Here is a 20987-nt window from a genome sequence, read left to right on the forward strand (position 1 = left end):
AGTTGGGTCTTTTTGTCGGTCGTTAGAGTGGTGTTAGCCCTTGAACAAGTTAGCACTTTTTTCGAGGGGATGTTTTGAAATTATACCTATCGTGTGTCAGCCTTGCCGTCAACCTTGCCGGTGCACACCATTATAACGTCGTTGATGTAACTATTATCCGTAGGTATTATAACCGTTCTAATGTTTGGCCTCTCTTTGTTTTCAGGTAAGAATCTACAATCAACACAAGCTATATATCAACCTGTCTCCACGCTTAACGAGACGTCCTGCACAAATCGCATCATAATCACCGAAGGTAATATATTTTCTTGCGTCATTTGTGTTTAAATAACGTCACGGTATGCATGTATACAAATTAGTGAATCGACGAACGTTCGAAGCCATTGCCAATCACGAGGGTTGAAGTTGGCAGCGTTATCGTAACGAAACGTTGAGAAAAAAAATTACAATTTCTTCTTTTTACAATGATTTCGAAGGAACTAGGATTGCGAAATAACGGCTTTTCCTCGGCACGAATCGTTACGATAAAATTACCAACTTCAACACGATTGCCAGTCACTGCGACATCGTGTATAGAAGCAGTCAACCACCGACCGACCGACTGATTGCTCGGTACAGACACGTATCGTGGAATCCTTGGATCGTCATTTTGAATGAAACGACGTTTGCCTTGTCTACTAAAACAGAATTTCTTCGGGCGTGACTGAAAGTGGGGTCGCTTTTCGGTGCGGGGGTCGGGTTGACCCCGGATCGTGTGTAGAGAACGTTGTACATATGTGCAATGTGGAATATGTGGAAGGTATATGCGCCGCGGTGGAGCGCGGAATGTGGAAAGTAGAGAGAGAAATAGAGTGAGAGAGCGGAGAGTGGAGAATGGAGAACGGAGAATGGGGAGTGAAGAGTGGCGATTGCATTATACTTGAGCGGGGAGGTTTGTAGGAGTCAAGTTAAAGTGGTGGTTGGAATCAATACGGTGTAGCGGAGCGACGGCTGTATACCGAGGGGGTTGAAAAGCTCCGCTCCGGGTTACAGAACGCAGGATAATTGCATTAAATAATGGACTGACGCGACAAACTCTACGATAAACCGTTTCGCTCCCCCTCCCCGCGATCCAATCGAGGAAAGTCTCCCTCTTTCTCTCTCACCCCCCATTTCCATTGTCGCGAATTGAATCTCTCTCCGTCCCGTCCCATTATACTCGATGTTTCGCTTTCAAGTGTAATTTGTGCGGTTAAAATTAAAAATCACAATTTCTCGTCTCGTCCGGACGTGTTACGAAAGGACGGTCGGCAAAAGTTTTCGAGTTTGGGGCGATATAATATCGGCTTGTTGGTCGTGTTTCGCAATTCTTCCCGCAGTATCCTCCTTCCTTACCCCTGTCTGATCCTCGACAACCGGGGAACGCCGAGGGAGGGAGTCTTGAGTTCCGAGTATAGATCCGTCGTCGGTTGTCTGCTGGCGGGACGGGGGGGGAGGGAGGGTTACAACGGGAGGCGAAAACGTGGTAACAGCATTAGGGTTAGTAACGGATTTCGAGTGGATCGGAAGGCGGCATGGTAGCGGAAGGATAAGCGGAAGGGAACCGGAGGGGGAAAGGGATAAAGTAAACAGCGGGGATCCGCCGTCGTCTTCCGCTACCATGCACGACTGCTGCTGCTGCGTTACCCGCGCGTTCTCTTCTCATGCCATCCGCGGCGCCGACTCGACTTGACTTGGATTCTATTGACCCAAATGGTGCAGGAAGATTAATTTCGCTCGAGATAAACACCCCCACCGTACCCCGCTGACGCCGTGCAACGGGATGGGAAGAAGAACGTTGCCCGGAAGGGTGAAATCCAAAGCCACTCAGGGTAATTTTATCGGATTGTTTTTCGCCTCCCCTCTTCTTCGCACACAGGCAGCAGCGGACGCGTCTGTGTATACACAATTAATGTCGAGACATATGATACCTGTTTTTATATGCCTACCCAGCGCGTCGACAAATGTGAAACAAACTATTCCTTGTCCTCTTTTGTGGTGTGGAATATGTATGGTATTATTGGACGGATATTCCCAATCAAAAGTGAGTTTTGGTGGGAATATTGAATACTTCGCGATGAGGTAAAAATCTGAAATAAATGAATCGTAACCAAGTTGATGGGATAATTCTAAATTGTTGAAGTTGATAATGCTAAAAAGTTGTTAATACATTGTTTAAACAAAAATCTGTGTAATAAATCTCTTAAAACTTTTTCAATTCCGTATAAAATGAATCCGTTGATTTTTCTGAATACCCGTGGATTTATTTATTTTTTTTTTTTCGCAATTTTTGGTGATGTGAAACATCCGATTTCGAGATTTTTTAAAATTTCGAAAAATGGATCAAAATCTTGAATTTTTGCATAGATTTTTTGTAAATAATTATACAATTACATTGAAAAAGTTTTAGAAGCATTGAACGAATAGTTTCACAAATAGAGCGTTAGAAAATTTTGGAAAACGGTGTTATTCAATATCGCCGAAAATTCCAAAAAAATTCCTAGGCATTCAAAAAAATGTATGAATTCATTTTATATGAAATAAAAAAAAATCTACTAGAGATTTATTATATAAATTTTTGTCTAAACAATTTATTAGCAACTTTTTTGCAATGTTATTATTCAAAACGAATTATCCTATCAACTTGGTTATAATTGATTTTTTCTCAAATTTTTTATTTCATCGCGAAGTATTCATTATCTTCACCGAGACTCACTTTGGGTTGCCAATATCCGTCCAATAATACCTTAATCCGCAGGTTTTAATTATAGTTGTATGTTGAGGCGTTTGCCGTAGAAATAACGACTCTTAATAATACTGTATTTTTGTCTTATAGTTTTCAAACTACATTCACCGTAACAGTAGCTATATGTCGCGTGTTCTGTGCGATCTACTTGGGCAGTTGATCTGACCGCATGCACCCCTTTCCGGTGTGAATGCTTTTATATCATACGACAGGAGTGTGAGATCATTGTTCAAAATAAAAATTTTTTACGGACCTGTTTATACGTAGAGGTACTTGTATCCCCGCAACGTATATGTATAATAAACTATCCACATGCGTGCACGTAATATAGGTTGACAAATACCAGTTCAGTTTTCAATCGACGATTGCAAATCGAAACATTCCGCTTTACGACGAATTGCGGATAAACATTTTGTAGGCAATTTCGCGCTCCGCTAAACCGATAAAAATTTCGACACTGCTGGACCCTTCGCGTTACGTAATCGCCCTCTTAAATCTTCCCTAGCTTCCGACGATCGTTCTCCACTCTTCTCGCCCCCCCCCCCCCCCCCCCCCCCCCCCTTCTCCAGACAAAGGGCATCGCGAAAAAAATGTTTCGTTCAACTCGCAAGAAAATTTATACAAATAACATTGACGTGCCGTCGAAGTAGTCAAGAGACGAATTTTTGGATCTGTATATTTTTAACCGATCTTTTTCACAATCAAACACCGTCTATTGGTTTGTTTCAAATCATACGAAAATGGTATCGAAACCTAAATTTGAAAGGTCTTCTGATATTCCCGACGGTTTATTGAAATTTATCTTATAATTTGCTCAGTCTCGATGAATAGACACGTCGTAGATGCGTGCTACGCGTATCTACAAGTCAGGGAGAAGATTTTGAGGAGGCGAAACAATGAAATGAAAAATTACGCAACGGTTGAAAGTTGAGTCCGTTTCGCCCCCTCGCTCGCCAACCGGCAAACCAGAATCAATAACTTCTACTTCGGTTCTTCGTCGCTCCGCTCTCGTCTCCTGAGTTAGCAGCGAGACGTCGGTCGGTGTCGGCTTTAAGCCACCCCGGCGAGCCGTCGTCGTCTGGGTGTCCGCACACCACTTTCGTACAATCGCTGACCTTTCAAGGGTTCAAAAGGACGTTCGCCGAGAAGCCGCCCGCCGACGACGAGCCCGGCTTTTCAAGTGGCCCTCCTCCTAGGCCGCCTTCCAGCAAACCCAGGGCTAAATTCTTGCCTCGATTTCATTCAAGATTGCCGGCTCACTCACTTTGCGACTCGGCGCGGATGCTTGCCAGGAACAATAAAATTGTTGCAGATTTTTAACCACATTACGAAGAGGGAAAAGAAGAAAAAGAAACGAAAGTAATCGCTGTTCTATTCCTCTATACTGCTTCTTGTACACGAATGATCGTCACTTCTGCGTGAATATATACAAATGTCGGAAGGTTTTTATTAAAAAAATTTTCTTGGCTTTATTCTTTAACAATATTGCGAGACGCGAAAGAATTTTCCAATTTTTTGCGTTACTCGTGTCGAGGGTTCGCGCAAATCTCGGCGAATTCGTTCGAGAGAATCGAGTCGGAGTTGGAGTCGGAGGAGAGGAATTGTGGAAAGTCCGCGTGTGTCGGGATGTTAACCCAGTTTCATCGCGACTGATCAATATAACATCCGTTTTCCCCGCTTATCCTCGCATCCCCGCAGTTACCGAACCACCGCCATCACCTATAGTTGTAGGCTGTAGGTGTTACACATGCACAAGGTAGTAGTATAGTAGTAGTGACGGTTGTTTCTCTCGGCTCTCCCTCTCTCTCTCTCTCTCTCGGCGATCGTTCGCTTCCTCCATTTCCCTCCTTCGAAAACGAACGTCACGGCAAACGCACTCCCTCGCGGTTTAATCTCGCACCTTTCCACTCTCTACCATACGACAGTGATTGGCATTTGCGCAGGAGGTATACAGATACTACACCGCTGTAGGACCCCAAGGAGTAACGAGAATCGCGTTATACTCGAGGCTAAAGTGATCTGCCTTAATATATATACATATACAAACTGCGCTTGAGTGCAGATGAGAAGAATTACATACAGTACGGGCACCTCCGCTATACTTACCAGGACTACTCACTCCGGTATGCTTACAAGGAAGAAATCAAATCGGAGAGATCATCTGGAGCTCATTGACAGAACGAAATTTCTAGTCGCCTATATTATATAATCAATTTACTGCACGGCATTTATTTCCTAAATGTCAACTTTTCTCGAGTCACGTTATTTTTTTTATGATCATATAAGGTATTTCAGACATTAAGTTCTATACGCGTCTAACTCGGCTGAAAATTGATGAAAATTTTACCTAGCTTTGTCGCTTCGCGCATATAGTTCTCGCAAAATTACGCTAGAAAATTGCAGAGCAAACCTCTCTTACCGCGGCTGATTTTTCAATCACCCATCGCGCAGCTGCTGCAGTCTCGGTGGTAGGTATAAGATACCTTCTCATACCCATACCCATACGCATGCCCATGCCCATTTACCTCCGCAACGTACGAATTAGGGTATTACCTCGAGGTACTTAACCGGCACTAGATCGAGACGGACGCGTAACCAAGGAGATATAAGAGGTGTAATTAACGGTGCACCTCTACCTCCTTCGTTCCAGGTAGACGTAGTAGCTTGGGTATATTAGGTGGTGGTGGTGGCTGGTTGGCTGTGATGCGGATGCTCGGTGGACGAACCTACGCGTGTGTGATAACAGTGAAAAGTTGGTAATGGTGTTGGGAAAACGCGCGAATTAACCGCATCGCGTATTACATACCTTACTCTGGGATGTTGTTGTTGGTAGCAGGGAACGAGCAGCACGGTTGCACCGCGGTAGCTCGGTACTCCTCACCGCAACACCTGCGGTAGTAGCTGCTAGCTGTTACACTGTTAGGTATAATACAGAGCACCGCGTGTACGTTGCTGTAAAAGTAGACAAGCTCTTCTTGCCTTTTCCGCGATCCACGACGATGAACGCGGTGAGCTTGCAGCGAGCTTGCAACCAGCCGCTGATTTCTCTGAATCCAGCACAAATCCCGAGAGAGTTGGGAACGGTGTTTCATTCCAACGAGAAAGAGACAAATGCGTTCCATGTATCGGCACAGGTACCCGATTGTAGAAATTCCTCGTCTTCGTACCGTCCTCTCACAATCAGTAAAAGTACTTCTCAACCTCGTGAAAGTATTTTATGAATGGTCGGTGTCCGCGTTTAAAGCGGGGGCGTGCCAATGGACGAACGACGCTGGTGCTTTCTTTCCTTTCTCGTCGACGTCGTTATCGTAGCCTCGTGTGAAAGGTACATCAATTCTGGAAGGTTTGCATCTCGTGCGGCGGACATGTAGATGAAGAGATAACGTGATGATAGATTTCTACGATTCGTCTCACTGTCTTTTATTTCTTCTTATCTTCGTATCTTCTTTGAAGCCCTTTTTCTATCTATTCTATTTTCATTCCTTTTGTTTCACCTGCGTATCTACTATTGTATTATACATGCGTATGTATAAACGAAACCACTTTGGAGTATGGACGATGCAGGGGGTGGATGGGTAATGGATGCGTACAGAAAGGAAAAGCTGAAAAGTTTAGTAAACTCAACGAGAGTTGAAGGTTTTACAATCTTCACCGGCTGTCGTTTTTCTTTTCTCTTTCAGTCTTTCAGTCTGTTATGCGTCGGTATCGTACAAGCGTATAAATTATAAATTAATTGAATGTTGTTGTCATCGTGGATTTGTTGTAGATTAAATTTTTTGCAAAAACGTTCGTTTACTTTTGTCTGCGTGGCACCGGACTTGGAACGACCATTATTTTGGTAATTCGTAAAAGTCTGACCGCAATGCGGGGCTTCGAGTTTATTATTCGTACATTAAACCGATCGCTAAAGGATTGAAGGGTATGTATAAATGTATATTTGGCGATGCCAAAATAAGAAGGATAAGGTCGTGGATAATGTCCTTGAAGTTTGCTTGTCCTGCAAAAATCCTGGAAATATTCTATTTTTAATGTCCTTGAATAATCTGAAAATGTTGCGGAAATATCCTTGAATTTGTTACGGGTCTTTTACCGGTCACCGTGAAGGAGTAAATGATATACAGCGATCATTTCTGCGTATTTTTCAATAAAATACCGATCTAGATTGTTTATCTCGGTACGTGGGCGGTGTTTCATCGTTGTTGTACGCGTGCTGCTTTTATAGGAAGTGACTCGGAGGCCTTAAAGTCACCTATCCACCTACCTCGGCAGAGTCGAAGCCCATTAACTGTTGCCAGCGAGTAGGTATCTACTTCCGTAGTCGGCTCTGTCCGTTTGGCCTGACTTACTGCGCCGGCAGGCAGGGTGTAATGCAGGAGGCAAGAGAAGCCAATGCCGCAAACACGCCCCACTTCAGCCCCTATCCATACCCCAATTCTCGTTACCGCTGCTCGCTGCATGCGATACAGTTACCCAACCTAAACCCTAAACCCTAAACCCTAAACCCTAAACCCTAAACCGTAAACCATAACAAACTAACGTGTGCTGGGGGAGGTTTACGCTCTCCCTCTCTCTTCCATACTCCCTTTGCTTTAGAGTTCCGGAGATACATGCTTAGAAACCGCGTGACACCAATTTGCACTGATCACAGCTCACGTATGACGATAGCAATTTATGTCTGTCGTAGGAACAGATCGTATTGTTGCGCACAGGGAATAATCTATAGTTCACCTAATTCTTCGTGACAATATAATGATTTAAAAAAACAAAAAAGAAACGTTCGCTAGATTCTGACTCCGTTTACATTTCAAGAGACCTAACAGCTGCAAACGCTACGACGATGAGAGAGTATTTACAGGGTGGCCACACGCCTGGAAATCCTGGATAACCTGGTAGCGTCTGGTTATTTAAAAGGGGAATTAGATATGATTTTTTTAAGGTGACTAGTTTCTGTCCCGATTTATCATTTTTTGATGAAAATAATTTGATAATAAAAACCTCAACCGAGGCATGCGACACCCCGTATAGAGACTCTTCAAAGAAAGATTACATTGGGCATACCGCTCGCGTGATGTAGAAGCATCGCTACCTCGGATATAAATAATACGTTCGTTTTCGAACGAATCATTTCGTCTCTCTCTCTCTCTCTCTCTCTCTCTCTCAGTGTGTTTTTAGTAATCTACAATGTACAATGTGCATACACAGCGATTCTAGCTTGAGGTATATTCCCGATGAGGCTTATAAGTAGGTGCGAAAAAGACGAATGATCGTGAAGCGGTTACGTGGGCGGATATCTATACCCGATCGTCACAGTCTGCACTCGCAATCCTGCAGCTTGCGTTCTTGGTTCGCTGCGTTGTCAACCGGTAATTATCTATCCCACGGTATTACGACTGTTGATCGTACGTAGGGATACCCCCATTATGCTCTCTCTAGTGGTATAGTTTGTCTGATTTATGCTTGTCGCGTAACTCGTCGATTTGCCAGGTGGCGGGTACGTAATAAACTCTTTCGTATCGTCGCCGATACATTGGTGAGAATCGGTGGATATATTAATTCAACTACTCGTCAGCGCGACGCAGCTATGTGTCAGACGAGGAGGAGCCGGTGGTACGTGTCGTTGACCGAGTCGTACAAGTACCATTTTTTTTTTGAGATGTAGTTAACAAGTAATTCGTGGGTGCGGTTCATTCCGATTTCGGAATGGGTCGCAATTCAGATTCACCGCAACTTACAATCTCATTGGCAGATTTGACCACTCGGAATTTCGGAATGCACGTTGCAGTCTTCGCGCACGCAAGTTTCCACGTGTATGTATCTCCTAGGAAATTTAATTATCAGGTGCCAATGTTTGTATTCATTTCCGATTTCATCGAATAGTCCAGTGAAACGAGATCTTTTTCAATTACTCACTTTCGGTTTCCTCTCGCGGTTCATTCGTTCGACGGTCAGTCGATGTGGCTTTGAGAAATCGGCCAAGGTTTGCTCTCCGTCCGGCAAACGAACCGTGCAAAAGTCGCTGCCTTTGACGAACTCTCGGGTTTTTTGTACAAGCGTCGCCGTCGCAGTTACGAAACACCTCTTGCAATTTAACACAGCTCCAGCTATCTCCGAGATCGGCTCTCGACAAAATCGCGTTGCAAGTGTAAATGAACGTGTATTATATATAATAGTATGTAATGTTGTGAAAGTATAAATATTTATAACGTGAATATTCACTGTTGAAACTTCCCGAGTGGTTCGATCGACCCACTTCCATATCAATTATAATGACTATGTATTACTTACACGAATGATTGAAAATTACACGCTGCAGGTGAATGAGAGCCGATATCGCGCACGTATCGTATTCCAGCAAAATGTTACCAATTATAAAACCGAGGTGCGGAGGCACCTCGTATTTTGGCTGCGCTCGGTCAGTCGGTGAACCGTGTCGAGGTTAGGTCGTGGAAGTATAAGTAGAGGGAGGAAACATCGAGTCGAACGGAATGATTTTATCGCGGCGTACAATCTGCCGCGATGAGGAGAGCGAACTCTGGACAATGAGGCCATTGTCGGATCTCCGGATAACTCCTATAGTCTCCTCCTCGTTCTCCCTCCGACCTTACCTGGCTTTAGTCCCGGGCGCGACCTCCTTCTGCGTCCTGTCGTTTATTGTTGTGTCGCCGGACGAAGAAGGTTACAGACCCATTCGTTATAATAGCTGTGCGAATGCGTGGAGAGACCACCGCGATTTATAGCTTTGCTGTTTGCCATTCTCAGTCACTCTTATTTGTCCATGATAATTATCTCCTATGTGGTTGCGACTTTAGGTAAAAATAAAAAAAAAAAAAAAAAAGAGACAAACAAAAAAACCAATGTCCACGTTCGTATGGAAGGTTTTTTTTTTCTTTCTTTCAGTATTTTAATTTTACATACATGCTTAATGGTGATTTGTAATTGGATGATAACGCGGTATAAATTGATGTCGGGTCTGATGTAAGTTGCTGGGACAAACTTGTACAGGTATATACTTTTCTTTTTTTAAACCATTTTCAAGCATCTTATTATATACAGCGGCTATTTGAAATTCAATATCATCCGACCAGGGAAAAAAGTTATTCGACGACATTTGTGTTGTTAAAATCCCAATTAGTCCACCGCGTGTGGATAATTCAAGTATCGCATTTGAATTCGTTCCTTATACCGAATAACACAGCTAGCTGAACCAGCCTTTGAATACCGAGTGTATATGTGTGTGCATATATTGTTGTTGTTGTTGTTGTTGTTATTATTATTATTATTATTATTATTATTATGTTACATGTTATACGATTATAAGGAAGAGATTATACGAGCTAGAATATCTCTGGCCGCACACTGTGGGCCGTTTGAAAACCCATATAATCCCTGATCCTCTTTTCGTCCTATAAAGAGATCATTCAAGAAATGAATAACCAGCGTTGTATACCAGACTACACAAATAGACACGTATTATACGTATATATATATCACTCTACCGCCTCTTTGCTGTCGCTGTGGTGCATGACTAGTATGCTGTGCATGTGCACTGAAATGTGTTATACCTATTCGTTGCGATATCTTTCATCCTCGCCGTTACACATACGCATGCATGACACACACGTGCATTCGTACAAGCGTATTATGTACCCTTTAACACGCGTTACAATCGTTTGCCAGTCATTAATCAGAGGTCTATAATTGTCAATCCCCGAGTGAAGAAGCTTCTGAAAATATTCAATCATCGTTGAAACGGGGAATGAAAGAAAAAACAAATAAATAAGGCAAATGTCGCAATAAACAATAAGAAACAAATGGAAACTGACTTGCGAACGATTAACAATACCATACGCGTAATAGACTCGATTATAATCAGATCTGGAACCATTTCACAGCCCTTTAGGCACCAGTTTTCTTCGCTCATCCCTTCCGCACCTCTGACTCCTTCTCTCTCTCTTTATTCCTCTATCTCCTCTCCCCGATTTCTCGAGCTCTCGATGCTCGCGTGGTGTTTTGCAGCACCGGGGCTGCTGCGGGTTCACCCGAGGCCAACAACCCAGCCAACTCGTTTATTTGGTCGGTTCTCTTCTTCGCTCGCCTATCTCTCTCTCTCTCTCGCTTATTCTTCTCTCACTCGCCCGCCGAGGTGTATTCCCTTCCACCATACCATGGTTCCCTCATCTCTCTGTCTCTGCGTCCTTCTTCCGATCCTCGCGCGATCACAATGGGCTCTGCAACCGTCCAGTCCCATCCCGCCATGCTTATAGCCCCGGGATCCACCTCCAGGGGACTCACTCCGCTTGCTAACGAACCGATGAAAGGAAGGCACCCTCAACCTTTTACCAAAAATCAAGTTTAAACGTTCGCTCGCACACGGATGTATTGTGTATAAATCGGTATCCGTCATGCGGCACCTGGATGAATTTCCATACGTGATGTATATACACCGTGGCAGCATAATTATTGACGAAGCATGCGACGACGATTACAGAATTTTCCTCTTCTTTTTTACGATTGTTCGTTGTTATTTTTATTGTCCCTCTTCTTTATGGTGTAATACATTATACATATATATATATATATATATATATATATATATATACATATGCAAGTATTTGTATGACGTCGCGACGATGATTAGTTTCGATTTCTAGCGTCGGGTCTCTTCTGTTTTTCCGTTGGCAGAAGAGTGTGGGCAGATCTGTCTATCAATCTATTTATCTGTCTATCCATCTATTTATCGGTTACGAAATAATTTCGGCTCAATGGGCTCCGCCTGCGGTAATGACGAAGAGCCGATAAACTGGTAGAGATCGATAACCGGTTAAAACCTTGAGCACGCGTCGGTGTTGTTCGCTGCCTATAATAATATAATACAACGGTTGGTTTTCTTTTTTTTTTTTTTTTAATCACGACCAATTCTTCCTTTTATCATTATTACTATCGCATTATCATTTTGTACCAGGAGCTTTTCGCAAGCTGCCGTTCGGACGAACCTTTACCCCATTTTTCAAAGGCTAGACGACGAAGCTTGTTTCTTTTTCATCGAGCATACCTATATTAATCAAGTCTGGGAAACGTGAACAGTTCGCCCAGTGGCATCGTCGTTTATCTGTCGCATTTATATTGCAGAGTCGAATCGAAAGAATAGAGCTGTAGTTCGTTTCGTATACTAGTTCCTCGATAATTATAAACTCTCAGTGAATTCTTGTTCCGTTTCTGTAATTGTTTTATTTCGCGAATTCCAATAAATCCACATATTGCACGCCTGCGAAATATTCGTATCTCCGTTTTTCACTCGAAGGTACATCGTCGTCATGCAACGTGTGATGCCAATGCCGATGTGGACGAAACTTATCGGTATATAATCGCGGTGATTGCTATGCGATTAATTCCGAGGTGCGGGATATCGCTTTACGAAAAATGATCGGCTCCACACACGTAATGGTAGACCTTCGGGCTCCGTTTGTTTTCCGATTGAAAATAATCTCACAGAAATAATGAATTTGCGAGGGAACGTTATCGCGTCGTCTTTGCGGATCATCTTTGATCTCTTTGTGGTTAACATTCTCAGCCGGACGATTAATTACATCGTCGTGTCACACATAATTATATTACGTTTACGCCGCGTCATGAATGACTACGCTTGTTTTATCGGCAACGCGTATAACAGATATTTTTTGCATCAATCTCGAGCCGCGCGTCTGCTCGCGATGAGATAAGTAAGGACGGTGGTGATCAGTGATTTACAACGCATGTACATATTTTCCCCACCTGTTTCACGATATTAGAGAGATATTTTTAACACTACCTATATTATTACATATTTACTACTTTTGCTCTTATTACGTTCCGCGGTGTTTTCAACACTTTCAGCGCGTGTTGAGGGCGTCGATTTTTCATTCGCGGCACGGGAATTGTGCATACTTATACGTATAATCGTCCGTCACGTGTTCTGTAGCAAACTGTAAATCGTGCATCATCTAACTCCCGTAATTCACTTCTCGGTGTTATATTTCATACCTGTCAATATACCCGTTTTCCTCCCTTGTACGCGCTTCTTTCGATGCACCGACACCGCGGCGTGCCGACAAGTTCTTCGATGGAAACACGAACAGGTACGACTGCATCGTCACCGTTGTTGATTATGGTATTCCAATCACTGTACAAAGCTAATTCAAGAATATATTCGGTTGGCGATAATTTATTATCGACCGAGTTGCGCCTCTGGTGCTGCAGCCTTCAAATTATTCGAGTTCGAATTCTTGGCCGATAATTTATTGCAGCCAAACTCTGCCGCGGACCGCGAGGTTTGACATTATCGAACAATTTATACTCGGAGTATAATATTGTATGCATATTTATACAATATAGGTATGTCGTTCTTCAATTTGCTGCGAACGTGGGAGGTATGGACATACGAACATACACACGTTCACCCATACGGACCGCAGAGGTATTCGAATGAAAATTTTTATTCAACCGATCTTCGTGCAGCGATCCTTTGCAACGGTTACACGAATTTCATTTAATCTTGGTTCGCATCTGATTGCGCCCGGTAACAAGCACGGGCCAACCAACCGCAAGTCTCTCGATGCTGCCGGTGGTGGTGCACCTGTAGCTACAGTCAGTCTCTGCACCTACGTATACATGTGCATGTAACAACACACGCGGAGGGTATAAAAAATTTTTTGTCGTTGATTACCTAATTATGTTTACTACGGCCAGATCTTATCTCTTTCCCTCGACGGCGTTGAAATTCCATCTGCTTCCGTGACTAATTTCACGCACATCTACACGTGTCGTCGTAACGTACGTGTGCGCGAAGGAGGGGTGTTGTGTGGATACGCAGTCGTAATGTACCTGCCTGCTCTGGTAATCGAGCTGCCGGTCGTATAAGCGCTGCCGAAGGGGGCGAACGAGAGAGAAAAACGAGGATGGCGAGAAAGCGGGCGAGGAGCGTATTAAGTATAGCGGAGAGCAAAGCCATGGAGAAGAAGGCCCGGGTCACGTGTATTTAGGTCAGGGTGACGCCAACGCGTGTAGCCCATTTTTCTCTTTCTTATTCACGGCGAAAATCCGTTCCGATGCGAACGTCAAAAATAAATACACAGGCGATCGCGAATCACCCAAGCGGACGTGAAATATGGGTCGGACGATTGCACAGGTTGGCGAAGAAATATTTTTTTTTTTTCTGCTGCAGGGGATGTTTTTGGTAAATATTAGATTTTCGAACGTGCCGAATCCAGTATTCCTGCAAAATACAAGGTGTTTGCGAATTAGGTACGTTATACGCCGCCGACGCGATGTAAGGAGGGTGTAGAAGAGCGTTTATCTTCTGGTAGGCCACAAAGCGCTTTCGCGCACTTAACGTAATTACTACAACCACCCGAACAGCCTCCAACTGAAGCATCACAGCGCGGCTGGGCTACCATTCGTTGTCAGTGTTGAGAACCTTGTTAATCATTGGTCTATAAACGGGTGCTGCTCCCGCAATGTCTTGTCTCACTCTCTTCTACGCTGGATAATATCTATCCAAGTGTAGGTATTTGAAATCATGGTGTCCAGTGATCCTGGAAATGTCCTTGAACTTTGCTTGCCCTTCGAAAGTCCTGGAAACTATCCTTGAATTTTTCTTGAAATATTCTATTTTTCATGTCCTCGAATAACCTAAAAATATGTTGGAAATTTCCTTGAATTTGTTACGGATTTTTTTACCGGACACCACGATTTACATGTTTATTTCATTTTTCTTATATCTTTACTATCGACAGTATAGAATAATTCGCATCATATTTAGAACGATATAGGCTGACCGCGAAAAGGGTTAAAGAGACTTACAAGCGTCTGAGCCTTGCGATCTCATTGCAAGAGCTTCTCGGGGAGGAGTTGGCCAGCAAATAAAAACTAGGAAGTGACTTTCCTGCGCTCTGCCGACTCGTTCAGAGAGGCCAGAGGACACCTTTTTTTTTCAACCCTTTCAAGCACGAAGCTGAAGCTAACAGCCAGAGTTAGCGGCCAAACGTTGTAATACTTTTTGAAAATGAAAAAATACAGTTCAATTTTACTCTCATAATTCTGTAAGAGTATTGGGAATTCAAGGTATTTAACAAAATTTAGATTTTCCGACTTAACTACCTTATTCGAACGAACATTGGAACGTTTCGACTGCTAATTCTGGCCGCTAGCTTCACCCTCGTCCTTTAAGCGGCAATTGTCGTTAAAAAAACGTTTTACGAAGTAGAATGTAACTCGAAGACAGTAACATAAAAATTTAAAAGAATTGAAAAATAAAATAAAATAAAATACTCAACAGTCCTTGCGTTGGGTTCTTATTTCTCCGACGCCGCGACGTCGCACACAGTCATACACCTATGGTATACGAGGTGGGTACACCGCTTGCCGTGTGGCAGGAGTGAAATTACCTGCAATTACAGTCCGCGCAAAATCGATGATTGGGGCCGGTTTTAAAAACAAACCAAGATTATCCTTCTTCTCCTCAGCACTGGTTCGCTGCGGGGCAGATACACGGACGGACAAACGCTCGGTGGATGCGTGATGGAAGCCAGGAATTGGCGGCTGGTCCGAGGTAAACTCCGACGTCCCCGTAGTCGCCATGGGTTTGCAACCGATACCCTTTCGCCATGTGGGTACATGCGTATCCCTTCCTTCGCTCTTAACCCTACACACCCTGGTATCCAATATGGTTAAAAACCGTGACGGTAAAAAACATGTTAAGCCCATTGACCTTAATAACAGGTCTCTCGTTCGACTGCCCATCGAGTACTCATCGACTACCCGTTGGCATGTAATGCCCGCTGCCTGCCAGCCTCACGCGTCCGCCACAGTGAACTCAACCAGATCAACAACGATTCGTCGTTGATCCTCTCCTGCGACATTTTCTCGCAATCCAGTCTTGCGTCCTCGTTATATCTTTGCCATCGAGTGGCCGTTTTTCAATTAAAATATTTTCTTAATGTCATTTAATTTGATTTGCGTATCGAGATGAAAATGATGGGATGATGCACTGACACGTGATCGCGATGTGCTTCGATTATAAGGCGCCTTATAGTAGTGGGATCCCACTGTTTTGCCCCATGTATTCTTTGCGGTTGTGAAATGAAATTCCGTTTACATAATCTCTTTAATTTCGGTTGAAATTCTCGGAACGAAAGTTAAATCCCTAGGATTGGACCTAGTTTCGTTCGCCTCGCTCGCGATGCTGCCTGGGATGTAACGACACCTGCATGCTTATGTGCACCTACCTATATCCAAGCTGCTCACGTCCGAGATGTGATGCAACGTTTTGTTCACGCAGGCGTATAATTAGACGAGGGGGCGACTTTCTAATCTCCTACATTATACCCATTTATTCGGAGATCTATTTCGGTGATTTTTTGATTATGCGAGATGTATATTAACGAACGATCAAACTCTTCTTTTACTTACGCACGCGTTGAGAGTTGCTGGTGGCGTTGAGCGTGTTGGACTCACTGACTCCATTCTACCCGCCGCGGGAAGGTTTGGAGAACGGCTTTCGAACAACCGAACATCTGTCGGAGTGGCGCGTCGTCTCTCCTCTCCTCTCCTCGCTCGTCTCTCGTCTCTCGTCTCTCTGATTTTTCTCTCACCCTTACACGCACGTCTGGGATAATCGTGATGATGCTGGTTTGGTGCAAGTGGCATTGAGATCCAAGCCCAGCAGCATCTTCCACAGCAGCCCCTCAAAGAGTTTGGTTTTGGATTATAGGATATCGATTTGGTTAAAAATTGTCGCCTTCTATCTACTACGAAAGTAGAGCGTTATCATCGTACATACGCGTATAAGTGTTCAACATTCAAGCGGTAAAACAGGACGCATTCCATCGTGCATAGATTAATTTTTTCATCACGTCGTTCTTGTCATCATCGTCGATTCGTTCAAAATCCAACTTCACGCTCATGTGTTTTTTCACGCGTTATGGGCGCCGATCTGTACACGTAACGGATAAACGATTGAGATTCTTCGGAATTAGGACACAGATCGTGGACAAGGAGAGCGTGGTTCTTTTTTCTTTTTTTTTCTCTTTTTTTAGTCACAGAAAAAAGAAAGAGGTGGGACGAACTAACAAATACTGCGTGTCGTTGGCGGGATCTAATCCTACAGATTCAAGTTTAAACGCAGCGTGTCCGGACCGGGAAGCCGAGATGCATCACCGTCTCCGTGTGGCTTCTCTGTGACAAAATCGAGTGTGATGAACGATCCTTCTTAAAAACTGCATCCTAAAAGAAAGTCGGAATTACCACTTACAAATCTCGATTATTATATATCGTTTTAACGGTAAATCGTAAATAAAGTTTTTTGTTTCTGCATCAGAGAGTGCAAATAGTATTATTTTATACATCCCTGCCTGCAGGTTGATTGTCTCGTCGGTTGGTGAATCGAAATATCGATCGATTGAGATACGATCACGCGTAAAACAAAACGATTATAATATTAATGAAGAAATGATTAATGTCGCCTTGAATCGAGGTACCTACGTGTAATATATTGTTGTTGTTCTTCGTTCAAATGCTGCATCTATATACTGCATCGATCTGTGATACGAGGCACAGTTTATGTTCGTGTTTTCTCTAGTAATCTGGTCTATACTCGGGTGAATGAGAACTTCGTCACCTACTTCCGAAGACAGACGCGATTCTGCTTCGAACAAGTTTTATAAGTTATGTTATGGTATTGTTAAAGTCAGTTTTTATTACCAGCACGCACGCTGTTGTACAAGATATACATACGGCACGCTGTAGAAATTAACTATGAAAGTTATTCGGAATGTTTCATAAGACCTGCAGCAGCTATTCGCTATTGAAGAACAACAATAGTAATGATGTACGTAGACGGTGTATCTGATCGCGAGCGGCGTGCTTTCGTCGTGTACTACGTGGTGGCCAAAGAAACAATTTATTCACCCGATACAGTCCCGGTAATTCGAGGCGATCGTCGTCGCTGTTGTCGATGTTGATGATTCTGTCCTTCTCTCTCTCTCTCTCTCTCTCTCTCTCTCTCTCTCTCTCTCTCTCTCTCTCTCTCTCTCTCTCTCTCTCTCTCTCTCTCTCTCTCTCTCTCTCTCTCTCTCTCTCTCTCTCTCTCTCTCTCTCTCTCTCTCTCTCTAACTGGTTACTAATTAAAATGCTAACGAACCCCCATCTTCTCTCCTCTCTCGTTCGGTACTTCACAGTCCCTAGCATTGCTCGTCTTAATGAATTTTGATTGCCTTGGAGTTGGTCATATCGCTTCTTAATTATTTCTCATCATCGACGCTACATTATCACGACATTCGGTCTTTCTTCCGTATAAACATGCAGATCTTTCGTATCCTGACGGTGAACCATCATCGTACCATACCTACGAGTATATCATTACTTGACCGTGGAATTTTAGTTAAATTTACTCCTCATTTTAACAACGTCAATTCGACGAATGCCGAATTCATAGGACAAAAATGCTCAAGCTTCAACACGTCAAGTTTCTGTTATTTCATTCGCAATAACGCAGCGGGTCGATACCATATGTCTACCGCCTGCTACCCCTGCAGAGCTTATATACATACGTATTAACGTACTTTGTTAATTAATTGAATGTTCACGCGAACTGCGGTATCGTAGGTGGTGGGCAGGGTGGAATTCCCCCTCGCGTGTGCAAGATCTCATTCACCGGATCTCCCCGCATAGCAGTATGCGGCAGCTACGGGACTGCAGAAGGACGGACCTCGCTCGCCACGCGACAATGTTTTCACTTTCGTAATAGCCACACGATCAACGATAATTTGCAGCTAGTAATAATTATCAATTAATAATTAACCCTTGTCTGACACAACCGACCCCACGCCTTTTCTTCGTTCGTTGAAAGTACCTAAACCTAAAAAAATCGGGTCTGATGAAAATCGATGTAGTTAACATTTGAGAACTTCCGATTTTTAAGTGAAAATATTTAACAGTTCATTTTTCATAACAGTTTTTGTCGCTGGGATACAATCGACCCCAGTGTTTCAAGCGTGTGAATCTACAGAAGTGAGTTAAAGAAGGGTTATATAATTATCGGGGAAGTAGGGCGTCCAACAAGTTCAGAAGATTAATACCCCTCGACTCATTTCTCCTATCCTTATATACATCGCACGGCAACACTTATGAAAGCAACGAAATCGTGCAGGAATAAAGGGGATGAAAGGATTCCTGTTAGGCGGGCGGCGATGCGGCTGGATTCCAGGTTTCAGGCTCAGCCGTCGTAGGCGTATCGGTGGAGTTGGAGGAGGGGGAGGAGGAGGGTGAGGGTGAGGGTGAGGATGAGGATGAGGATGAGGAGCATCCCTGCGGTACAGATTGCTTAATCAAAATCCAAAGCACACCGTCGGTGGTATACCCGGTGCTGCTGCCGCCGCCGATGCATCGTGAGAGGGAGCCTTTGATCTCCCACTTACCAAAAGCAGATAACTAATTATCTCGTTGGACGTGATTTCGACACGCGTCCGTTGATGCGTATACCAGGCTGTAATAGGTCGAGGCCAAGACACGCTGGTGTATCCCTCCCTGTAACGTGTCATCGTCGGAAAGTTATTATTACAGGCCTTCACGATTCAGGGTGAATCGTAGTAAACACCTATGGTATAATAGATATCCGACAATTTTTATATTATGGAAAATGTATATACATCTGTATATGTATATGTCGAAGATGACAAAAGTACGGAGTCGTCGTTGCTTTCTTGTGTTATTCCGAGACGTTGCTGTTATAAAAGGACCAACGAAGATGTTTCATTAGGATAATCTTCTATCGGATTGACGCGTCTTTCTAAAATTCAATATACAATCTCTTGAAATTTCTGTTATTCCTTGCCGAGCCTTTCTTGTTAAATAAAAGGTTCAATATGCGTCCCACACGCGAAACACGAAGGTTGAAATTAATAATTGGCCATTCTCCGACATGTAGGAAAGAGGCGAGCAAAATGGGCCCCCTTAAGGGCGGACTAACGTTGGACCAATTTCGGCAACGCAATTTTTTCTTGTCTTTGGCCTAAAAGTACATTTCAAGCGTTATTGACATTTTATGAAATCCCATTTTAGCGTATACCATACATGTATGTATTATAGCCTTCCTACCCACGATGCAGGAAAGTTGTGTCGGTATGCCGCAGAAGCTTTTATTGTATCCGTAAATGTATGTAAAAGGGGCTGGGAGGAAGGCGTACGTACTTACAGCGGAGTCATAGGCTTGAAGCGGCTAGCGTCGTGATTTATTTATACTTTCACGTGGGCCATGACGGAGGAGCCGGCGTCAAACCTCCGACTCTCGAGACTCGATGCGAAGCGAGGCGAACCTTTTACGTAAACTGGCAGTTGGGGCCACCGAAGCGGTTCGACGTGTCCCAGAAGCCCAGAAGCCCAGACGCCGGGAATCTCCGAACGCCTCGAGTCCCCGACCCAATTAGCAAAACTTTAGCAATCCGCGCGCCTCTTTCCTTCTGCCACTCATATTCAAATATATACACATATACACATATACAGGCAGATACTCTCGGAAAATCCCCGCTCAACCTCCGAGGAGGATGAGTGAGGGGTTAGTCACCATTAGGGAAAGAAATTCAGACAAAAGAGAAAGGGAGAAATTAGAGGAGGGGGGGAAAAAAAAATGCTTTTTACCCGAAAGAGTTTTAACTCTCGCCCCCATCTCCCCCCGCCTTCGGGGTTTGTAGACGTAGAGAAATGAACTTTGATGTTTTAATTAAGCCGTAGTCGGACGACCGACGCCTCGCGCTTTCAATTAATCGCGGAACGGAATGAAGCCAAGTGAGTTAGTGAATTAGCGAGCGGACGAGAGTTTGCTTCGCGTTACTTCTATTTCACTCGAGAAGTCTTCGTCTCAATTTTAAATTTCATTCCCACGTCGTCTTTTTTTTACAGACGCGAGTCGTTTCGTTAGAAATTTATTTAATATCAAGTTATTCAACGGCTTACTCTCGGATTTACTTTATTTATTACCACGTCGTTAGAGTTGTTTACACGCAATGAATGTTTTTTTTTTTTTCTTTTCTTTTCTTCTTTTTTTTCTTTTTTTTTATCTCGAGCATATCGTAATTATACAGACCAACGGTAGTCAAATTAAAAATTCTAAAATATATATGGTTATATCGTATTCAAATTCACATGTTTCGGTGTCGCGGAAAAATTCACGCTGCGAAGATAGCAGCAGCCG

General features: G+C 43.6%; 1 protein-coding gene across 11 annotated transcripts in view; it reads left to right on the forward strand.

Moving 5' to 3' along the window:
- Positions 1 to 20987, forward strand: part of LOC124221494 (uncharacterized) — a 137991-nt gene that overhangs the window by 24645 nt on the left and 92359 nt on the right. Inside the window, exon 1 of one of the 11 annotated variants that reach the window (XM_069136357.1) lies at positions 216 to 295. The exons of the other annotated variants lie outside the window; for them this stretch is intronic. The gene's annotated coding sequence lies outside the window, so the exon portion shown is untranslated. Of the gene's footprint in view, positions 1 to 215; positions 296 to 20987 lie in introns of those variants that run through there. 11 annotated transcript variants of the gene reach the window in all.

This window comes from Neodiprion pinetum, chromosome 1 (genome assembly GCF_021155775.2).
Source record: "Neodiprion pinetum isolate iyNeoPine1 chromosome 1, iyNeoPine1.2, whole genome shotgun sequence".
Taxonomy (NCBI): Eukaryota; Metazoa; Arthropoda; class Insecta; order Hymenoptera; family Diprionidae; genus Neodiprion; species Neodiprion pinetum.